General features: G+C 42.7%; 1 protein-coding gene across 1 annotated transcript in view; it reads left to right on the plus strand.

Moving 5' to 3' along the window:
• The first annotated feature begins 3699 nt into the window (after positions 1-3699).
• Positions 3700-21074, plus strand: part of TRPC5 (transient receptor potential cation channel subfamily C member 5) — a 237405-nt gene continuing 220030 nt past the window's right edge. Inside the window, exon 1 of the mRNA XM_037512058.2 lies at positions 3700-4249. The gene's annotated coding sequence lies outside the window, so the exon portion shown is untranslated. The remainder of the gene's footprint in view (positions 4250-21074) is intronic.

Here is a 21074-nt window from a genome sequence, read left to right on the forward strand (position 1 = left end):
CCTCATAAAATATTCCATTTTATGAGATTCTATTCAATACAAAGTCTGAACAAGTCATGTGGGTAAAATATGATCTTTAAAATGTGACACTACTTTAAATGGTAGTGCTTTTCAATGAGGAGGGTGATGATTTTGTCCCCTAGGGGACATCTGGCAATGTCTGGAGACATTTTTGGTTGTCACAAGGGGGCGGGGAAGTGTTACTGGCATCTAGTAGCTAGAGGCCAGGGATGCTGCTAAACAGCCTATAATGCATAGGCCAGTCTTGGACAGTGAGAAATCAACTGCCCCAAAATGTCAATAGTGTCCAGGTTGAGAAACCCTGATTAATGGGGAAAAGAAAATGCCTTTCCTCTTATCAATCTCTCTTTGCCTAAGATATTACACTAAACTCTGATGTATATGTCACTTATCACTATGCTCAAAGCTGTAAGAAGAGTAGAGAAAAAAGAGTGCCCCTATATGTGTAAGTCTCTGCATTTTGATAGCCAAATCTCGATGGTGTTTGAATACGCCAGGCCATATGACTATACCTGTCTGAGAAACTAGGGGGATCTGCACTTAAATTATTCACAATCATTTCCATCTTTGGCTTTGAACCACTTTGCAGATATGATGGGAGAGCATACAAGCAAACGTACACTCTCAGCCACCAAAGGGGAAACCTGAATATTTTCATTTTCACAGAGATGATGAACCACCCAGCTCCAAGGCTGAGAAGCAGCCTATGCAAACTCGAGCTCCTGCCTGTCAACTCATTTTCACTGGGTCACTGTCCAGTACATTTGTCCTGGATTTGTATTGTAATGCCTAACATTTGCATGGTGCTTTTAACATTGGGAAGGGTTTTGCTTTGTATGTCCTTGATTTCTTAGCACGGTAGGGCAGAAGTCAGTAGAAAAACTGGGATCTTATCCTCCATCTACTAGGAAAGCACCAAAATTCAAAAATACCCATGAGCCCTATGTGTTAAAGACAATTGCACTGTATATAGGGCCTTTTAAAAAGACAGTTGACAGGGGCCTCCCTGGTGGTGCAAGGGGTTAAGACGCAGCCTATCAAGCTATAGGCAGCCACTGCAGCATGAGTTCAACCCTGGCCAGGCAGCTGACCCACATGGCGCAGCAGACCTCTCCTGTCTCGCCCACTGCTCACCTTAGCAGTGTATTTCATTAGATCTGCCTGTTCTGCTCCCCACTCTGTCTCTGGTGAATCCTCTCATGTCCCACACCTCTGGCCTACACCCCAGCTCTTGCATACATAAATAAATGAAAACAAATCTTTTAAAAATAAAAAGACAGCTCACAATAATAGGACTTTCTTACTCTCTGAGTACTGTTCCTGATTGCATCCTAGGCTCGGTGTAGAGCCTCAACTGACTACTCTGACCAGAAAACTGGAGATGACCCAAAGGCTTATCCAAAGCCACACATCCTGCTCACACCCCTCAAGCTGAAGGAGGCACCAGCTAAAACACAACATTGGCTCCTTTGCTTGGGAAGCTGTATGTATTTTCAAGCTTACAGGCCTAAGTACAATTGCCTCTGAATGGGAATAGACAGAGAAGTTCCAGAATCAGGTGAATTTTCTTTTTCATCTACACCACGGACCATCACTTTAGAAACATTTCTCCGAACTGTTTAAATAAAATGGACTGGGAAGCGCTACCCCTCCCGCTCACACACACAAACACTGACGTTTCACCCTCCAAAGCAATACTTGTCTTCAATGCCTTGCTCCCATACAAGAGCTGAATGCTCTCCAGAATATAAGACACCTGAGGGTGAGAGGGACTCAGAGCAAGAGACATGTGTTGCTTGGTGTCCTGGGGATTGTCCTAGGATAGCCAGGAATTGTTGCTAGGGGCCCCGCTAAAGCTAACTGCGCTAGCTTTCCCATGAGGCAATGGCAACACTCGGCTATTTAGCCAGAGCACAAAGTTCTGACTCTGGAGCTCGTGACTGAGGCTGGAAGTATGTGCCTGAGGTTAAGGCCAGGGTGGAAAGTACTGCGGGGCTTTCTCTGAGTTCTGGCTTGGTCTGAGAATGCGTAGGGAAAAGGGTTTTGGCCCAGTGTTCAGAAAGGCAACGCTTCGTACCCCACTTTCAGGAGAGAGAGTGAGAGAGGGAATAAAGACCAAGCTGCACTTTGTGGCTGCCCAGCCAGGCCAAGAGATGTTGTGGGCTTGGGCCCTAAGCACCTGCTAGTGGAAGTGTGAGATTTGTGGTGGATGTGGAGCCATTCAGTTGGTTCCAGGGGGTCCACATCCTGGGCACCATAGTAAAGGGTGAGGAGGAGGAGGGACGAGGTGTCTCACATGACACCAAGGCACAAAGATCAAAGAGTCGCCCAAGAGTCCAGTGACACCATTCCCCCACCCGCGCCCCAGCCACCACACGGAGCGTCGCTGCTGCCACCACTTAGCAACTTACTCCCTTACCCTACCCAAGCACTACCAGCCCCCCTCCCCCACCCACCCCCTTCAATTTAGGCTGGGGCTTGGGAGACGGGCACGGATGCAAGAATTGCGCTGCGCTCCCGGCTGCCTGCGCCGGCTTACCGAGACAGTCAGGAATAGAAGCCCAGGCCAAAACGACCCCAGGTCAGCCACTGGAGACGCCGTCCGGGTCCCCAAGTCCCGCTGCCCACACGCGCTCTCACGGGCTCCAAGTCCCCTTCCCCTGGGATGACCCGTGGCTGCCGGCGCAGCCCCGCCACCTGCAGCCCAGAGCCCGGGCTGAGAGGGGTGGGCGGGAGGCACTGTCCAAAGCTGGGGACTCTCAGGCCAGGCCAAGGGGCAAAGAGGGATTTCGCTCCTCAGCGCCCCGAAGCGCTCCGGTCCCCTCTCCCCTCGCCGGCGCTCAGCCCCCTGCCCCCCTCTGCCACAACCCAGGGGAGGGGGAGGCTCGGCGAGAGCAAACGAAGGAAACAGAAAATTCCGTACCGAGGGGGGAGAGATGCGACGGTGGGACGGGGCAGCGGGGGCTGACTTGGGGTTGCGGCTGCGGCTTCCTTCCACCCCTGGCCGCCGAGCTGCAGAGAAAGCAGGAGCTGCTGCCCCTGCGGGCTGCCCCGTCCTCCCTCTTTCCCTCCCCCTTCCAGCCTCCCCCGCCCCGCCCCGCCCGCCCCGGCCGGGAGCGTGTGTGAGGCTCGGGCCCAGGCTGGGGGAGGTGAGAGGTGCTTTTGCCAACCGCGCCCCCCTTCTCTCTCTCTCTCTCTCTCTCTCTCTCTCTCTCTCTCTCTCTCTCACACACACACACACACACACACACACACACACACACACACACACCACATCACAGCCGCGACGGGTTCTCCGCAGCTCACAGCCACCCAAAGGGAGGGAGACAGAACAGGAGCTGAGCGAAGCGGAGCCAGAAGCAAACAGAAGGGAAAAGGAAGGGCTCAGGGTTGGACATTTTTGGAGCTAGGGGTGGGGAGGAGAAAGGGGGCGCGTTTCCTCGACTTGCCCTCCCCACCCCTCTTCTTTTCTCTCCCCCTAGCTATAGAGCATTTTGCAGGAGGGGACAGAAACCTCGAGTCTGGAAAGAGCCGGAGGGGTGGCCGCGGCTCCCCTCAGCCGCTACCTAGCAGCTGGAGCCCGAGTGAGCCTGTGTGCATGCGAGAGTGTGGATGCGGTTCTCCCTCTTCCTCCCTCCTTCCTCCCTCCTCCCTCCCTCCCTCTCTCCCCCTCTCGCTTCTCCCCCTCTCCCCCCTCCCTCTGCCCCCTCTCCCTCTGTCTTCTCGGTCTCTCCTTCACACTCCGGTGTCTGCTACCCCTGTCAATTTCCCCGCGTCAGTTTCTTCCCCGGCTCCGCTCCTGCGCGCAGCTGCCTGAAAGGAGAGCGAGCATCTGAAGGGGCCCAGGTTGGGTCAGAGAGCCAAGGGAAGCGGACGAGAACAAGACGCCGGTAGAGCAAAGAGTTTTGGGGGGCGGGGTGGGGGGGTTGGCGAAGACGAAAGGTGAGCAGGGCCAGCCAGCCACAAGGAAGTTTGGGGATAACTGAGGAGCAAAGGGAGAAACCAAGATAGGAAGCAGCACTAGCGTCCCCATTGTACCCCGCCCCTTTCCCTGTGTTCATCCACCCACCCGCCTGGCAGCCTCCAGGCCAGGGGTTGTCCCAGGCGGCTGCTGTTTGCGCGCGGCTGCCGCGGAAGACCAATCCGGTAAGGCTGTACGCACCACAAGCCCTGGCTCCCGGACACCAGACGACGCAGATCGCAGATCCGAACAAACCACTTGGCCCGGGTAAGTAGATAGGCGGCCCGGTGTCCTCTGCCGGAGCGCTGCCAAGGCACAGGAGATGCGGGTTGAATAAGGGTGCCTGCATGCTGAGGGCTGGGAGGCACTGGCCGGCTGGCTGTGGGTTTGGGTGGTGGGGAGCAGAAGAAAGCCAGCAACAGATTGTTTTTGGACACGGTGGAGGGAAGCTCCAGGGGTGTTAAGACAAAGTAGCTCTTGGCAATGACGAAAAAAATCCTTTCCACTTAGGATGTTCTAAACCAGAGCTTTCCCCTACACCTGGACAGTGATCCACTCTATCCCAGAGTAGGTATTAAACTCCAGACGAACCCGCTGCCAGGCCTCTTCCAAACAGGCCTGGGCAGTGGGCTGGGAAGAAGGACTCTGGCTGGCCCTTTTGCCAAAAGCCAGTTTAAGATGCACAGACCCAGAGGTGGGCTCCTGAGGGCTCAGAGATCAGAGCCTTCAGTCACCTTCTGCCTGTGCTGTATCCTTCAAACTTAAGAAATGGCCTGAATCCTTTGCCTAGCTTCCTTCAAGGAACCAGGACACGCTATGGGAGTCAGATGTCGTCTCCAAAGTGGACACCCCTTCCTACACACACACACACACACAGACGTGGACAAACAGTGATGATCATACCCCCAAAAGCACAGGTACTCAGCTGCATACACAGATCCTGATCGTCCTCCCAGAATGAAACTGGGAGAAGGGCCGCTTCTCCATTGCTTACCTGGGCTCTGCTATCGGTGGTCAGATGCATGGTTATGGCCAAGTGGCTAGCAAGGTAATCACTCCCTCTTGAAAAGCATGGACCCAGGGAACCAGATGAGAACACACGATCTCTGAAGTTTCCCCAAGTTTATTATCTGAGTATGAGACACAGACTAATCAATAATACTCCCTTTAAAGATCATGCATGTCACCCTAGATTTCAAATGAGAAATAGTTACTACATTAACATGGCACCAGACCCACATATCTACTGCTGTATATTTACCTTCATAGCATTTAGAAAATATTGCCAGTTTATATGTCAGCATTCATATTTGTCTACTGATGGTCTCAATTGTGTTCTACACATGATCCTTGTCTGTTGTGTTCTACAGATGATTCTTTCCCTTAGACTCTTAATTAAAAAGCTGGGATATAAATGATGTCAAACAGTACTTTTCATCCAGACTTGAAAATCTGCTTAGTCTAAATCAAAAGACATGGAAATATATTCCCATAGTAGCAAGTCGGTTTCAAAGCAAATGTTTAGCCTGGGATAAAGGAAGCCCACAGGGTTAAGAGGAGCCTCTGTCACTCTCTTTGCAAGGTTGAAGGAAAAATGGAATGCCACTTTAAATCTGTTTGGTTCCCAGGAGATACTGCTTTCATAAACTTTTACTATATATGCACATATACTGTGTGTGTGTGTGTGTGATCGTGTGTGTGTGTGTGTGTGCGTGTGTGCGTGTGTGCGTGTGTGTTTTCAAGGACCCAGATCTGTCTCATAGAATCTGGGCTCTGTGCTGCTGTAACAGAGAGGGGAGCCTTTGGATTTGTGCTTCCCAAGCATCCAGGTTCTTCTGTTAAACTTTCTGTTTATTACTATGCTACTGGAATACAATGAATTACCTCCTTTCAATTCCGTAAATGAGAGAAACAGATTCTGCATTAAGTGGAACTGTTTATGTTGCATCAGGCAATTTGTTGTAATGCTTACTGCTGAGAGACAGAATGAAACAAGGATTACTCAAGTAGGATCTGAAAAGGTGCTCATTCTTGTTAGATAGGTGAAAATTATTCTTTCCCATAATAACAGAGACCAGGTAGGAAAGAACTGGCAGCTTCATACTTGAGGAAGAACTGAAAGGTATAGGTCTTTGCTCCATTCTTAGGGATGGATCTGGCTGCTGCAGTGGGTCCTGACCCACGGTTCCTTGGGAAACCAGGAGGTGAGCAGTGTAGGGATCCACAACCAACACAATCCCCAGCTTCGTTGATACACATACACCTGGCTTCAACAGACAGATCTGGACCAGATACTGTCTGCTGCCTCTACCAGCTAAAAGAGCTATAATCCTATGGCACCATCCTTTCCAGAATTAACAGCTGAAACAAGAATGATACACAGAACCACAGTGCTTAGAGAAAGCTAGGACACAAAATTAGAGATGCAGTCGGGAGGAGGAGAAGCAGGATAGGAGAGAACCCAAAGATATTCTGCAACAAATGGAAAGAAAATCATCCAGGTGTTCGCTTTCTTTTGGCGTTGGTTGAGGCTAGAATTAGAATTAGTCCAGGAAATTGATTCAGATGTGAAGTACCCTAAAATTGCCTACAATTTTCCTTGTAAACAGGGGTAGAATTCCTTAGAACCAGAGAATTGGGAGCACTGGAGTACATTTTCACTTTTGCCATCTCATTTCACTCCTTAGAATATTAAATTCTAATCTACGAGTCATTCAGGTGCTTAATTATCAAATGGATATTTCTAATGTGTCATGCTACTTCCCTCCAGCCTGCTTCCAAATATTCTAATTTGTCTTTTGCCACGGTTCCATCAGTAGAGAGGGACTAAAACATTTCTGTCTGCTTTACTTCTGCCAAAAATTCTTGTTTTCAGCTGAGTACACTAAGCTGTTCTGAATTCTCCTGTTAGCTGGTGGAGAATATGAGAGGCAGCACCTCTCTCTCCAAATACCTCGTGCCCCAGGCTTCCACCAAACTCATCAGGCCTGGTCATTTTCCAGGCTTTCAGGGAGGGTTAGGACAGACTTTGCAGCCTGCAGATAGAAATGATGCTTCATTCTAGGCAGAAGTTAAAGCTACTTGACCACAGATCAGGGCTAACCTGAGGCTGTGCAATGAATCCAGAGCTTTGTATTTAAGGTTTCCAGAGTGCCATCCGTTGTAAAATTCACATAGCTTTCCTTCCATTGATGGTTCTTTCAAGCCGTTTGTCCAGTGAGCACAGCTGACTATCCTACTAGCAAAGAATGATTCCTACATGATTCAGCCACGGGTTCATAAACAAACATGGACATCATGCTCAGCTGAGCAAAAACAGATCATTTAAAAAAAAAAAAAGTTGGTGGGGCTAAGCAAACAATTGCATTTTGCTGGGTCAAGGAAACTTTGCATATTTCCTAGGTTTGGTGCTCCATCACCCATTGTGGGATGGGCACATTTTTTTTAATTTTTTTTAATTTTTTACATTATTGTTCATTTTTTAAACAATATTTGCTTTCCCCCACCCCCTCAGATTGAGTCCCCATAGAATTTCTTTCCCCAAGGCACCTGTGCACCATCACCTCAGTCCCCTGGGCTCCTCCCTCCCTCCCTTTGATGCCTCTTCCTCCTCCTCCCCTGCAGGATGTCTCTGATTTATAATTGTCCATTTTTGCTTTGTTGTGTTTTGTACTGTTATTATTTTTTCACACTGATGTCTTATTTGGTTCCCCTATATTCCTGCTATAAGTGAAACCATCTGATATTTTTCTTTTTCCTTCTGACTTATTTCACCTAGCATAATTCCTTCTAGCTCCATCCACGTTGCTGTGAATGGCATGAGGTTATCTTTTTTGATTGCTGAGTAATATTCCATTGTGTATATGTACCACATCTTCTTGGTCCAGTCATCTATTTTGGGGCATTTAGGTTGTTTCCAGGTTTTACCTATTGTAAATAGTGCTGCAATAAACATAGGTGTACAGGTGTTCTTTTGAATCAATGTTTTTGTGTCCTTTGGGTAGATCCCTAGGAGTGGAATTGCCGGGTCGTATGGTAGCTCCATTTTTAGTAGACTGAGGAACCTCCAGACAGCTTTCCCTAGTAGTTGGACCAGTTTGCACTCCCACCAGCAATGTAGGAGAGTTCCTTTTTCTCTACATCCTCGCCAACATTTGTTGTTGCTTGTTTTTTGATATGTGCCATTCTTACTGGTGTAAGGTGGTATCTCAATATGGTTTTAATTTGCATTTCGCTGATTACAAGTGATGTTGAACATTTTTTCATATGCCCGTTGGCTATTTGCATTTCCTCTTTGGAGAAATGCCTTCTAAGTTCTTCTGCCCATTTCTTGACTGGATTGTTTATTTTGTTTTTGTGGAGTCCTGTGAGTTCTTTGTATATCTTTGTCATCAGTTCCTTATCAGTTGACTGGAGTGCAAAGATTTTTTTCCCAATCAGTGTGTTGTCTCTCTGTTTTGGTTAATGTCTCTTTTGCTGTGCAGAAGCTTTTCAGTTTGCTGTAACTCCAGGTGTTTATCTTTTCCTTGACTTTCTTTGCTTTGGGTAATGAGTCTTTAAAGATGTTATTGTGATGTATGTCTTGTAGTGTTTTACCTATATTTTCTAATATATATTTTATGGTTTCAGGTCTTATGTCCAGTTCTTTTTATCCATTTTGAGTTGATTTTTGTGCACGGTGAAAGGTAGTGGTCTAGTTTCATTTTTTTTGCATGTGGTAGTCCAGTTTTGGCATGGGCACTTAAATGATTGAAGCCAATGCAGTTGCATTACCTGTTTGTCTTAGCAAAGGCAAAGATGGTGTCAATAGTGAGAAACAGGCATGGATCTTGGCAGGACCTAATCCTCTCATTTCACCTACAGAGAAATGGAGGCACAGAGAGAAGAAATGATCTGCTTAAATAACACAACTACCTACTGACAGAACCAAAACCAGAACCCAAGTCTGTCTGCTAGTGCAGAATAAATTTCCTAAAGCTCTCTGGAGATCTTTCCAAGAAATTGAGAGTAAACTAAAGCCAGGTTTACCAAGATCACAACCTTCTACTTCCATTACACATTTATATTTACATGTTTAGATCTACAGTCATGTGTTGTTTAATGACATTTTGGTCAACAATGGATGCAATAAGCTATACCTTACAGCCTAAGTGTGTAGTAGGCTGTATCATCTAGATTTATGTTATTATACTCTGTGATGTTCACAAAACTATGAAATCAGCTATTGACACATTTCTCACAATGTATCCTTTTCATTGAGCAGCACATGGCTATACGCATTTATGACCGTATCTTTGTGACTTGCTTTCTTATCCACCAGCTTCCTCCACTCCAATCCACAACACACACATTTGCACACACATACACTCTTCCATCTCACTACCTATGAAAACAGGTGTATGCCTACAGCTAGTATAGTCAGGCAGAATTCAACATGACAAAGATTTTAGCTGCTCTCTCTCATCTGGCTGACTCACACCACCAACAGCAGGGCATTTAGAAAACCCAATCTCTACTGCTCCCAATTAGTTTTGAGGGATGGAAGGTGGTAGATTCCAGTGACTGTCTCTGGCTTTGTATGCTCAGCCTCAGAACTGGCACCCATAAATGTGCATGCATTCACACTCACACATTCATATCCTGAAAGATTGAAACAAAAGAAATAGGAAAGACAAGGCAGATGGTTTTTATGGTTGAGTATGAAAAGGGAGGTTTGCAGGCGGGTGGTGGAGTTTCCTGCCTCCATTCTTCAGCTTCAATGCCTGGTTTCCATTAATCCCATCTGAGTCTCTTTTAGGGTCTAAGAAAATAAGCTAATGCAAAGATGTCTATTACCTTACAGAAAGATATGAAGAACTTCCACATTATAATGAGGATATCACAAGGTTAGGAACAAGAGCTCAGATGGAATGGGAGTAGACTTGTTCCTCCCAGTGTGGGCCCACACCAAAAGCACCACCATCTTCTGGGAGCGATTATAAATGCAGAATCTTAGGCCCTTTCTTAGGCTTGCTGAATCAGAATCTGATTTTTAAGAAGGTACCCAGTGATTTGTTTGAATACTAAAGTTTCAGAGGCTTTGGGCTATCCCTTATCACAAAAAGCATTAGAAAGTCATTTGAAAATAAACAACTGGGCACATAGGGATAATCCATGTAGCATATCATTTAAAAAATAAAAATAAAAACTTTCCCCAGGTCTCATTTCCCCATTTCTCATTATCCAGTACAAAAGCCTTAAGTGTGGGCAAGAGAGTTTTATTCCAGGAGAATCAGACCCTAGGTTTGTTTGCCAGCAAGACCTGGGTTGGGGAATTCACACACGCTTGAGTTTAAATCCTGATCCTGCCCACAAATTACTAGTTGTGTTAACTTGCACAAGGTGCTTTGTCTCTGGCTTCAGATTCTTCACCTGTAAAAAAGGGATTAATAATAACACCCACTGACATCAAGTTGTTATGAAGATTAAATGAAACACTATAAAACATTGACATATTGTGAACACAGTACACAACATATATTATTATAATTAATATGTTTTGGCTACTAATTTCAGTTTGATAGAAAATTATTGGATGTGATGTCTTGGGGCACCCGCCATCTTTTTCTAGTTGGTGTGCATCACATTGGACTTGTCATAAATAGAATACTAAGAACAATGCACAAAAACAAATTATATTTTGGACAGAATGAAGGCCCCAAAGCAATTATTCTGAAAGAATTACAGGTTTTCCTGGAAAAAGAATCACTTTATTAAATAAAATTGGAGTACAAAGTGGCCCTATTCTATATGGCACATCAAAATTAACAAGTCAGTAAATCAGTAATGAGACTTCCTGCATGCTTGCCTATATATAGATCAGGCTAATATGCACACACACACAGGCACACACATACAGGCACACACACACACCCTTCTAACAAGCAACTGTTGCAAAAGGAGGCTAAAATAGCATTCTAGGGGAAGAACTAAGTATCACTGTATCTTTAACCTGATAACAATAAAATGGGTACTAGTATAAATAAACATTGATTTGGTAAAAAGTGTGAACAGTAATCCCTGCCTCATAGGGTGGATGTGAGATGATTTGGGTAAAAGAAACGATGTGGGTAAAGGCATAGCAGGGAAATTCAACAAGTATTTTTTAAATCTGAGCCCACAAAAGGGACAAAAATATGATATAAACGTTCCAAGATAAGCTACAGTGATTCCCCACCCCCCAGAAAGTCATGACTTAGGGGTAGGTAAGAAATACTTTAACTTATCAACACATCTTTTTTTTTTAAAGCTCAACAACAGGTAATACCGAGGGAGTGCGTAGTTATGTGCCAACAGCTTGACATGAAATATTTAACCCTCACAATAACCCCATGAAATAGGTACATTATAATTTTTATTTTACAAATGAAACTGATGCTCAATGTAATTAAGTAACTTGTTCATTTTATAGTTTAACAAATTAGGCAGCTACTATTGCTACTACCAATTTACAGGTGAAAAAAGAAGCTAGGTATAATACCTATAAATTTCAATAATTCTATAAATCCCAATATATTTTATAAATTACAATAAATTCACTAAGTACTTGATTTTCTAAGGACTTATTGATTGGCATATGCAATCTGGGCAAAGACCCAGAGGAAGACACCCCTACCTGTTTCCTAGTCCTTTGGCAAGTTTGAGAACTCTAGCTTCTATTGGAACTGAAGTTACCAAACTGCATTGATTTTCAAAAGGATCAGATTAGTGTGGCATCAGTAATCTCATAACAGACAATGTAGATGACTAATAACCAAGATTTCTGTGATCACCCCACTCTTATTATAGCAAGCAATTGTTATCAATCATTAAATATCTTTGTATTAATTCTTTTGGGGGACTATAACAACCACAAACTTAGCAATTTAAAAAAAACACAAATTTGTTATTGTTATAGCACTGTAGATAAGAAGTCTGGCTTGGGAATCAGTGTACTTAAATCAACTTGACACTAGGACTGAATTCACTTCTGAGGGCTCAAGGGAAAAACTCATTTTCTTGCTTATTCAAGTTGTTGGCATAAATAACATCCAGTAACTGTAGGACTACAGTCTTCATTTCTTTGTTGTCTGTCAGTTGAAGGCCATCCCTACCTTCTAGAGGCCATCCACATTCCTTGGTCCCTGGACAAATTCCTCCCACTTCTTTTTTTGCATCTCGCTAACTGTTCTGTTTTCTTCTGCTGCTTTTAGGCCTATGTGATCACATTGAGCCCCCTGGAGATAACCAGGATAATCTCCCTCTTCTTTTTAATCTTTTAAATTTATTTATTTATATATATTTTACATCAGTGTTCATTTATGTACAGTATTTGCTTTCTCCTCTCAGGTGTAGTCCCCGTAAAATTCCCACCACCAATTCACCCGTGCACCATTGCCATAGTCCCTGTGCTCTTCCCTCCCCTGTTTTGATCCCCCTTACACCCCCTCCCCTGCAGAATGTCTCTGCCTGTTAATTTAGTTCTTTATTTATTATTATTATATTTTTTCCTGATCCTTTATTTGGTTCCCATATATTTATCCTATAAGTGAAACCATCCAATATTTTTCTTTTTCCTTCTGACTTATTTCACTGAACATAATCCCTTCCAGCTCCATCCAAGTTTCTGCAAATGGCATGAGTTTATCTTTTTTGATTGCTGGAGTATTCCATTGTGTATATATACCACATCTTCTTGATCCAGTCATCTATTTTTAGGCATTTGGGTTGTTTCCATATCTTACCTATTGTATATAGTGCTGCAACAACATAGGGGTGCAGGTATCTCCCTCTTTTAAGGTCATCTACTCGGTAGCCTTAATTCCATCTGATAAATTCCATTGTCACGTAACCTAGCACATTCACAGGTTCTGGGAGAGGGGTATGTTGACATATTTGGAGGATCACTTGTTCTTGCCTACTACAACCTTCTATGCATTGAGTGCTACAAATATATTACCTTAACCTACACTGCAGTCTCTTATGATTATTATTATTCTCCCCATTTAAGAGATGAAGAAATGGGATCAGACAAGTTAAGTGGTATACCTCGTACATCTGATATTGCACGGCTTGTAAATTATGGAGGCAGGACTGGAACAGAGGTCTCTCTTCCTCTAAATCTTGCACACTCCCCTGCACTACACTGCCTCCTAATTGTCAGAAAGTTCTTTTGGTTGTTATTTTTCTTTTACTTATTTCTATTTGTTGTTTTCTTGTATTTTCTGTTTTATTTAAATTTTTGAAAGGATAATTTATGTTCATGTTTGAACAAAAAAATCAAAATGTATAAAAGCATATTCAGTGAAAAAGCTTACTCCCACTCTGTTTCCATCTATTTGGTTACCACCATTCTTCTCCCTATTTTATTTTTTCCCTCCAGTACTTCCTAATGAAAATTCAAGAAACTATGAATAAGTGTTCAAAAGATCTTTACCTCATACCAAAATCTCTCAAGCTACAGTCAAATTAATTCTGTGCTTTTGCTTCATTCTTATTACGATACAACCTAGGAAGAACTAACATCTGTGTTAAGGGACAGATCCTTGGGCCAGTCAGTTATCCAAGCAACTGGTGATTCTTTTTCTTTTCAATTCTTTATGATAGGTTTCACTCCCTTATGCTCACTCAAGTAACTGTACATTATATAACCCTAATGTCTCAATATTGTTATCTATTCCAATAATTTTGTCTGGACTTTTCAGAATCATGGAATTCCAAGAAGCACAAAAATGGAAACAAGAGGGAAAGGAAGAGAGACTGAATAGAAATGTTCACACTGAGGGGGAAAAACACAATAAATCCATGGAATGTAATTATTATTACATATAGTAATAAGATTCTAATTTAACATCCATAAGCCAAATATTTATAAATAATCTTTGTAAACCTGACCGTCTCTCTAACTTGCAAAGTATATAGAAGTCTTACAAAGTTGTAAACATTTTTACATACTACTATATAGTTGGAAGATGTTATAGAACAACAGGCACAGAAAAGAAAACTAAACAAAGGATTGAGTAAAGCTTATAACAAAATCAATACACCAGAGTTAATTATTTTTGTTATCCTTGCTGTGGATATTGGTCTTTAACTGTAACTTGAGAATTTGTTCCCAGTATATCAGTTGCATGCAATAGACACTTGCCTTCTAGTAACACTACACAACATCTCATTCTCTTTTTTTTTGTTTCCATCCTTTAAACCAGTGTTTTTCAAACTGTGCACAATGATTCATTAATATACTATGAAATCTTTTCAGTAGTTCATTATCATATTTTTAAATAACAGAATAAAAGAAAAAATGTGAATCAGTTTTAGTAAAAGCTTGTTACGTGTTCTGTAATATAGGTATATGACTGTGTGTGTTTACATGCAACTGTTTGTGTGTATATTGTATATAAGATGTTTTCCTTACTGTGGGTTATTGTCAAAAAGTTTGATAAATACTTTTTGAACAATTGGGACCACTGATCAGATATTATAACTTATTCTTATAAATAAATGAATTACTGCCTAAGCATAAAAACATTGATCTTCCTGAACTATAAGGGAATCCATGCTATCCCTTGGGATTTGGCAGCATACCAAAAAACAGCAAGGATCCAAAGAAAAACTAAAAAGTCCAATACCAATGAGAATGCTTTCTCTCTGTGATATAAGAACATCTGAATATTTATATAATATTTGGATTTGGAATCAAGCTCCCCAGTTATCATTTCCATTGCCATATATTGAAAACTTAGGGGTCCTGGCCAGAGCTGAACATGGCCTGAAAGTCTGCAGTTTACATAAAATACTTATCAAGAGTCACAGAAAACTTTATGCTTAGGCTATGCTGTCATCTTCACATCTGTAGGCTATGTGGTCATTCTCAGAAACTTTCCCTAGATCAGTAACTTCTATCCTAATGATAAGTACCAATCAATGAAAAAAGAGTGATAGGAGAGAATGTTTGTGGATCAACTGAGATAAAAGTTGATGAAGTAGTAATGCATATGTAAAGGTTTTCCTAGGATGTTTCTGTTGCAGAAGAGATGATGTTCATATTTGTTGTAGGGTAACTATGTCAGGGAAGAGAAATATGAGGCTAGTGGGATGGAAAGAAAATGGGAAAAGGTTGGGGCCTCCCTGGTGGTGCAGTGGTTGAGTGCTTGGCTGTGAAGCTGTCCGCAGCCTCTTCAGAGCCTGTTTGATCCCCAGCCGCCAGCGGGGGTCCCACATGGCATGTAGACCTCACCTGCCACACCTCTCCTGCCTCGCTGGGCAGTGCATTTCGTCAGTCTGCCTGTTCTGTTCCCCGCTCTGGCTCTGGTGAATTCTCTTACCTTCCCGCACTTCTGACTGTACCCAGTGCTTGTATAAATAAATAAATACATCTTAAAAAAAAAAAAAAGAAAATGGGAAAAGGTTACGGGGCAATTAAACAGTAGAATTCCTTAAGTGGTAATTGAGCCCATACGATCAACCACTTGATATTAACCATGTGTGGACTAGGTAGAGTAAATGGGATGATAGGAACAAATAAGTGAAATCACAGTATGGCTGAGTAGGGAGTTGTGTTTTAATCTATTCATGGAACTATACGCAGGTATGTCCAGGAGATATAGTTGGAAAGTTAGGTTGTGGTAAGATTTTAGAGGATTTTATATGTCAGGCTATAATTCGATGTGGTTTAGTGGATGCAAAGGGGATACCAATAGATTCTGAGATGAAAATTAAGTAATTATAGTAATGTTTGGGGGTCATTTTTCTGAATACTCTGCAGGAAAGATTGCTTCAGTAGTAAGCAACGGCAGGCATACCATTTAGGAAGCAATTACAGAAACCCAGGCATGAGAAATCAGTAGCATTCTGGTGAACTCGGGAATCTGGGTCCAAACCTACATTAATGTGATTGTACTGCTATCATTCGGAGTCTTGGTGTTCTTATCTATGAAGAGAACATACAAGGAATACCTACCTGATGAGAATCGCATGAGAGTGAAATGTGATAATATGCATACAGCACTTAGCTCAGTACCTGGCCATAGTGAACAGCCAATCCATGTTAACTGTTATGCTGTTATTATCATTGTTGTTACCATAAGAGTGAATCTGGACAGCATGTAAAAGACACAACAAAGGAAATACTCGATATACTGTATATGTGAGATACAGGCAGTCAAATGCAATTGTTTTTTTTAATTAATATTTTATTTTATATAATTCCTACATCATTTTTCATTTTTGCACAATGTATGCATTATCATTTTGGTTATATTCCCCATACAATTGCACCCCCCCTTATTTTGACCCTAGTCCTTCCTCTCCCCTACCCCCCCCCCACATAGTGTATCTCTGGTTTATAGTTGCTTGTTGATTTTGATTTTTACTTTGTATTAATTAGTCTTTTTCCTGGTCCCTTATTTAGGTTTTCTAAATTCCTGCTATGAGTGAGACCATCCAGTATTTTTCTTTTTCTTTCTGACTTATTTCGCTAAGCATGATCCCTTCTAGCTCCATCCATGTTGCTGCAAACTGCATGTGTTTATCTTTTTGATTGCTGAGTAATATTCCACTGTGTATATGTACCACATCTTCTTGATCCAGTCATCTATTTTTGGGCATTAGTCAGATGCAATTGTGATCTGTATCCGGGTGACAGAGAATGTAAAGATGGGATAAGATGGGAAGATGATGAGTTGAGGTTTCTATACAGCATTAAGTTGGAAGTCAGGCAAAACATTCTTGTGAAATTTTGCACCAAAAATTTTGAAATGTAGGAATGGAGCTCAAGAGAGAGGTAAGAAAATGAGATGAAAATTTGGAGGGTCATTAATATAAGTATAAAATATTGGGCTGCTGGAAAAGTTATGATGCATTTTTGCTTGAAAAACAGAAAAAAATACGTCATGAATTTTCCGGCAAGCCAATATTTATTAAAAAATAGATTAAAATTTCCAAGGAAAATTGTCAGAAAATAGATAAAAACAAATAGGTAAAAGTAGAACCTTCTGGTCCAGATTTATTGGAGGAGCGAAGCCAGAAAAAGAGTGAAAGCAAAAGGAGATCTGCGAGAGGCACTGTAGACAATTTGTGAGAACAATCTATGCTCTGTGAATTTAAGATGCTTATAATCTGCTTAAAAGCATGCAACTTAGAGACTTGTGACAGAAGACATTGTAAAGTATGAAATATTTAATAATGACATTTAATTTTAAAACACGAGCACTCAGTTCCAAAATATACCTTATTTTGTTAATAAGAGAAGTCAGGGAGGTTTCATGTATAGTTTAGCCCTTGAATGATGGATGACATTTGGAGAAATATGAGGGGGTGCATTTCAGATGCGAGGAATCATGTGATCAAAGGTAAGGAGTTAGCATATGCACATCAAGTTTAAGAGAGAGGAGATCAACCTGACAGGAGTCAGGGGAGAAGATTAGGAAAGGGAAGAGAGAAAAAAATTTCAAATCAACAGCATAGCTGGTTTCGAGTCCCAACTGAGGTGGATTTAAAATATGCAATCTCATCTTGGCTTTACAACTAAATGCTTCATAACATTTTTGCTGTCATAAAACTGGACCCCCCAACTGTCTCAGTTGACTGACGAGGCAGACAGTGTTGCTGTTAACAACAATAAAAAATGATGATAAAAGAAGGTTAGGGTTAAGGGGGGAGATAATGAACTAGGGCGGGAGACAGATGATGAGCTAGGTTTGGGACATATTGAGGTCAAGATGCCAGTGTAACATTCAAGTACAGATGTTAAATACGCAGTGTATACATGGATCTAGGACTCAAAACAGAAATCTGAGGTGGTGATATAGATTGGAAAGTCAATATCCCATATAGTCACATAATAATAATGATGATGATGTAAATATTTTAAGTATATACAATATTAAAAGCATAGTTCCAAGAGTTTTCCAAATAATAGGTCATTTAACCTTCACAGCAACCTCCATGAAGTCAAATAGGTGGTAGCTTTTAGAAAGAAGATTTAATCCTAGGCAAGTAAAACTCCAAAGTTCACACTCTAAGTTACTACATTAAAAGCAGTTATTAGTCATGGAAGTAGAATCAATTACTCCAGCAGAGTAGAGTAAACAAAGAAGACAACTACTGATTCTTACAATACCAACATTTGAGAGGTAACTGGAAGAAAAGAGGCTTTCATAAGAGAGGAAGTATGATCATAAAGATAGAAGGAAAACTGCAAGAGAGTGATACTTTCAAAATTATGGGAGGAGAGAACATTAAAGGGGGTGGAGTATCATCATGTATACAGCAGTAAGACTCATTCGTAGTCACTGGATTTGACAATTTGAAGAGCCCTGAAGAATGTGGCAGTTAAAGCAGAGGTGGGCAAACCTTAACCATGGGTTCAATCTGGCACACTACCTGTTTTTGTATGGCCTGCAAACTAAACATGATCTTCACATCTTTAAGTGACTGAAAACAAAATCAAAAGAAGAATATTTCATGGCAGGTAAAAATTATGGGAAACTCAAATTTTAGTGCCTGTAAATAAAGTTTTATTAGAAACTGTCAAGCTCACTCCACTCTCTATGGCTGCTTTCATACTATAATGGCAGAGCTGAGTAGTAGCGCCAAAGACCATATGGTGTGCAATGCCTAAAACCTTTAGGATCTAGGCTTTATAGAACAAGCTTATGAGCCTCTGAGTTAGAGTATGGGTTCTAAAGTTAGGTAACCTCTGTTAAAATTCCAGCTCTACTATTCAGTAGACTTTGTGACCTTGGCTAAGTCACTCAAATGCTCAAATGACCATTCTCTGTGAAACAGAGATTATAATAATACTTATGTCTTAGGGTTGCTGTGAGGATCAATTCATTTAAAGTGCCCAATACAGTGCCTGACTCATAAAAAATATATCATGTTGACTGCTGTTTAATGTTCTGATGTGGTAAAATGAGTCATGGACACAGAAGCCAAACAGCAATGGGTAACAAAAGGAATTGGAGCTGGAAACTATGCTTTTGAGAATTTTCAAGGTGGACTTAAGGATAGGGAGGAAGTCGTTTGGGGGGGTAGTTTTAATTTGTGATGGAGGTTCAAACGCATTCAAGGACTGAGAAGAGGAGAACTAAGTTAAGAAGGTTGAACATGTGGGAAAAAATTAATGAAACGACATTCTGGGGAGGTAGGAGGTGAAGAATCAGAGCAGAGGTGGAGAGATTATTCCTAGGAGTAGAATGCCTCAAAAAATAAAAGGAAGTTGGATATGCTTACAATATTTGATATGGAATGGAAAACATTCATATTGCAGTCTCGTTCCTCTGTAAGGTTGGAGACAAGGCTTTCTGTTGTGAGGCAGAGCACAGTGGGATGGAGGACAGGATGAAGACAGTCAACCCAAAAAATTCGAAGAGAAGTGTACAGTGAATGGAAAGCATTGTGGGCCTGGCAGAGCTTCGAAAATCAGAACTTGGTAGCACCAATCTGTACAGCCATGGGATTTTCTCTAGAGGTCCTTAAAAACCTGGGAGAAGAGGGCCTCCCCGGTGGCACAGCGGTTGAGCACAGCGGTTGAGCGCTGGTTTGCGAAGCTGTCCACAGCCTCTGCAGCGCGGGTTCAATCCCCGGCTGCTCCCCGGCCACCGGAGGAGGGTCCCACATGGCGCGCAGACCTCTCCTGCCGCGCCCACTGCTCCCCTCAGCAGTGTACTTCGGTCCTTCTGCCTGCTCTGCAACCCGCTCTGGCTCTGGTGAATTCTCTCACCCTCCTGCGCTTCTGACTATACCCAGTGCTTGTATAAATAAATAAATAAATCTTTAAAAAAAAAAAAAAATGGGAGAAGAAATTTAGGAAATGAAGGGTTGAGATGCATCAGGACTTGCAGATGTGTTGAAAAACTGGGAATACATGACACCATCACCGGTCACCAATTGATCCCAACCAGTCTGTCCTTGGAACCACGGTCTTTCGTCTCTGCGGCTTGCTCATCTCGCTAATGCCTGGTGCGATTGCATTGCATCACACGGCACAATGGCACTGCCTCCCTAGACATTTCTAGATTTCTTTCCCTGAAATCTCTTTGCAACATGATAGCAAACAGACGGCACACTGGAAAGCTCTGAGGAGGAACATAAACTGTGACTTTTATGGGGAGAGAATGATACTGCTGAGGGATGGGGGCTGGTACTAGAGATGGCTTGAGTACCTATCAGGACTCCATGAGCCCAGCAATAAAATCCCTTTTCATTTAAGAGATGCAAAATGCAAGCTTTGTGGTGTGCTGGCAGAGATCCAAATAAAATGCTAGAACAGCTGGTGTGTTAGGTTTGGTCCTTTGAGTCTCCAGAGGTAAAGTGACAGAGCTAACAGGCCAACTCCTATCTGGGCACAGTAAGACAGAGCAGGGGACATATCTCACTAGTTGCCTGAGGAGGCCAGAGAGGTAGGGAGCACACACTTTGGCTCAGAGCCAGGGTGACTAGGAAAAAAAATGGAACAACAGGTGCTCCCAAACAGGTGCTCCCTGAGCCCCTGAGAGATATGCAGCTCAACTGACACTACAACAGGGTATTCAAATGTCCTGCTGGTGAGTGGGTCTCCTATAGGCATGTCCTCGTCCTCCCCGTCTTTCTGGCTTGGGCCCCAGACAAGCGTGTTTTCCCCTCAGAGGCTACCAGGCTCATTCGATGGCACTGACAAAATGAAGCAACGGCTAGTTTGCATTCAGATAGCACTGCGCATTCCCAAAGCATTTTGAAGCCATGCGACACTGCTAGGGAAGAGTTTACCAGCTCTCCCTGGGGCTGGCAATAGGTCTCAAGAAGTCTGAACTGACAACAGTAGACGTGGGTACTGGGCAGAGGGCAAGGTTCTGGAGAATACATGTCTTTCTATCAGCCAGCTGCAGCCTCTAGCGAGACATGAAACCCCTGGCACCAGGCTGGGAAGAGAGATACAGGATGAGCTCTCAGGGACACAGCTCTTGATTGAAGCAGTGACGTAACTGGCCTGCCACATCTGAGATGGCAGACACACGTCCCAGCAATATGGCAAAACGGTTGTATCAAAATGAATTAAGTAATATATAAATAATTGCTGAGGCCATTACTA

The sequence above is a fragment of the Talpa occidentalis genome, unplaced genomic scaffold (genome assembly GCF_014898055.3).
Source record: "Talpa occidentalis isolate TD23 unplaced genomic scaffold, MPIMG_talOcc4v2.1 talOcc4.15, whole genome shotgun sequence".
Lineage (NCBI taxonomy): Eukaryota > Metazoa > Chordata > Mammalia > Eulipotyphla > Talpidae > Talpa > Talpa occidentalis.